Consider the following 3,254-nt stretch of genomic DNA (forward strand, 5'->3'; position numbering starts at 1 on the left):
ACAAAAATGCCCCAGGAAAACGACAGACCAGTATCCAGATGAGTGGATATAGGCCCAAATTCTCCACCATGGTAAAACTCAAGACCCTTTCGCGATGGCACTCAACATCCCAGAATGGAAGAGGACTTCTCCGCCTGGCCAGAGTCTTCTGGACACCCACAGCGGGTGTCGTGCTTCGTGGCGACTGACCAAAGACTTTTCCCCTGGGGTCAGCAAGGAGACGGGCGCGCCCTCTCTCCGGACCATTTGCCACCGCGCTGGGGCTTCTGATCAGGGCAGCTGGGCGGGGGGAAGAAACGCGTTCAGACCGAAAGGCAGGAAGAGGGGTGTTTGCAGGCGAAGTGCTCTTGTGTGTGGAACGCCCTAAGGAGCACACACACCTGTCAGAACTGAGACTAGATCGGCAAGGCTGCGGGCACATCAGCATGTCACATAAGTCGTTTCTGCACCTTAGAAGTGAACAAGCAAAACAGAAATCAGACTCTTATTCATAATAGCACCAAGAGTAATGAAACATTTAGGAATAAGACTTACTGTTGAGATGGCAACAGTTCCCAAATTGGCGTACAGATTCGACAGTCTGTACGGAAATCATAGCTAGCTCTTTTGCAGAAACTGACACGCCAGTCCTAAAATTGGTATGGAAGTGTGAGGGACCCGGAGTGGCCCACAGGGACCCGAGCCAGCCCAGGCCGTTGCAAGAGACGGGGCAGCTCACCAGGAACAGACATCTCGCTCGGTTCTGTTGGGTGATGTCCGGGTTGGCGCAGCACAGTGCCGGGGCTGTGGTGGGTCCCCTTTCAGGGTGCAGACTGCCACCCTCTACCCGCGCGTGTGCGGAGCGGGCCCTCCCAGTCCCGTCGTGCACAGGCTGCACCCTCAGGACCAGTCGCCTCCTGCAGGCCCCCCTCCAGGCACTGCTGCCCGGGGTGGGCGATCCTCACTGGGTAATGGGAGCATCTGGACGCTGCTCCCCATTTCCCTCCCCCACCGACACCGTCTGCTTCTTGCCTGTGCAGGTGTGAGGGCCCCAGGGACCGCATGCAAGGGGGATCGTAGTGTTCGTGCGTGTGGCTGGCTGGCTCCCTTGGCGCCCTGCCCCCCTGTCCGTTGTTTAAGGCTGAGTGACATCCGTTGGGTGAGTTCTCTCATCCACAGATGGACACTGGGTTGCGTCTACTCCGCCGCTGCCCCCGAGCCCCGCGTGCGGGCGTCTGAGACCCCATGTTCGGCTTGGGTCGCAGCACCTTCAGCGGCACGCGTGCGCCCCTCCGCGAGTTTTCCCATAAGCAGACAGGCGGCCGTGCACATCCCTGGGTTTCTCGCCCACGCATCCAACCCTCCAACTGAAAACGGCCCCGAGGTTTGGAGTCCACGTGTGTGGAGGGCGGACTTCGGGTGCGCACGGGTGTCCGACTGCACGCGTCAGCGCCGCGACCCCCGCGTTTCGTGGGTGTGCGCTGCGTGTACTGGGACGTGGGGCTGGCTGGGTCGTGAGTTTGGAGGAACCTCCGGGCTGCCGTGTACTGCAGCGGCGCAGATGCGCAGTCCCGCCGGGGCTCCAGGCTGCTTTCGGCGTGCGGGCCGCGGGGCGTGCTCTGGCCTGCGCTCCGGCCTGCCGCCTTTTCCCCTGCGCTGGTGCCGCAGGGCCCTGTGCACCGTGCGCGCTGGCGTGGATGCAGGGAAGCTTCTGGACCCGTCCTGTGCCCATATTCTAATCAGGTTAACCGGGATTTTGTCGAGGTGGAGGAGTTCCTGTTCTGCATGTTGGTCCCTCCTCAGTTATGTGGTTTACACGTTTTCTCCCGGTTGTTTCGTTGGCTTCACAGCAGTTTTAAGTTCGATGTGGTCCAATTTGTCTACTTCTGATTATGTTGCCTGTGCATTTAGGAATACATTTTTACTTTTCCTGTTTTGGAACTTTCCCGAAGCCTGTTACGTTTCCAGTCACGTTATCCCCATTTACGTAGGCAGTGTCTTTTTTCCTTTCCGGCTGTCTTTTTGTTGGTCTGACTTTAATTTTTAGTGCTTTTCTCTTCACTGCCGTTTCCTGTGACTCCCAGCATCTTACCACATGGGTTTTATAATTTCGTTTGGCTGAGCACCATCCTGGAGCAACTTTCCTCCCGGAAAGGGCCTGTGGGCGCAAAACTTGGAGCCCTTCATACTCCGGGGGGGTCTTGATTCATTCATTCTTGATTCTTCCCTCGTTCTTGGACGGTCGCCTGGCTCGGTGTTGGATCTTTGTTTCTGGAAGTCCACCCTTCGTGTGGCAATGGCCTGCGAGGGCGCTGTGGGTGACCCGCAGCAGGGGGCTTGGGAAAGGCAGAGGAAGGAGGGGCCGGGCTGCGTACCCTCCAGCGGGAGGCTGCACACAGGGCTCCTGGGTTGGGGGCTGCTGGCGGCACACCCCAGGCTCCAGCGGACAGTGGGACAGATGCGGGGGGAGGGCAGGCAGCAGAAACTGAGGGTCTGAAAGTGCAGCCCCGTGGAGCATGTGGCCGGGCACCGGGCCAGGGGCTGAGGGCAGGTCCGGTTCTGGCGTGGGATAGTGGCAGCACAGAGTTCTGGTCAGGGCCATTTGGAGGTGAGCGGATGGAGGCATAGGGCTGGCTCGGGGCCCGAGGAGGATGCTGACGTGACAGGCCACGTTTAGAGTTGTAATGAGTGTTGATGGCGCTGTGACACCCTGGGGTGGGCCAGCGGAGTATCTGCCATGTGGCCAGTGGGCCCTCACACCCACCAGCAGTGCTGGGCGGTGGTCTTGTTACCTGCACCCCAGACATGCACCAGGTGCAAGCTGCTTTCTTCAGAAGTTGGAGTTACATTTTACTATTATCTTGCAGTATAAATTGTTGGGACTGGGTACCGGCGATGGACTGAAGATGAAATTATAGCATCGCCTGCTTCCTTTTGGGATAAAATTTGAAAATGGAGCCGGCTTTGGCATCTCCCCAGCATCGCCGTCAGCTCTGTGGGTCCAGGGACAGTTTGTGTCTGTGTGTTATGCCTGTGGGAGCGTGCGTGACCTCCAGTCACGTGTCTTTGCGTGTTACCTCTGCGGGAGCGTGCGTGTCCTCTAGTCACGTGTCTTTGCGTGTTACCCCTATGGGAGCACATGTGACCTCCAGTCACGTGTCTTTGCGTGTTACCCCTGTGGGAGCACGTGTGACCTCCAGTCACGTGTCTTTGCGTGTTACCCCTGCGGGAGCACGTGTGACCTCCAGTCACGTGTCTTTGCGTGTTACCCCTGC

This window comes from Pteropus vampyrus, unplaced genomic scaffold, assembly GCF_000151845.1.
Source record: "Pteropus vampyrus isolate Shadow unplaced genomic scaffold, Pvam_2.0 Scaffold253, whole genome shotgun sequence".
Taxonomy (NCBI): domain Eukaryota; kingdom Metazoa; phylum Chordata; class Mammalia; order Chiroptera; family Pteropodidae; genus Pteropus; species Pteropus vampyrus.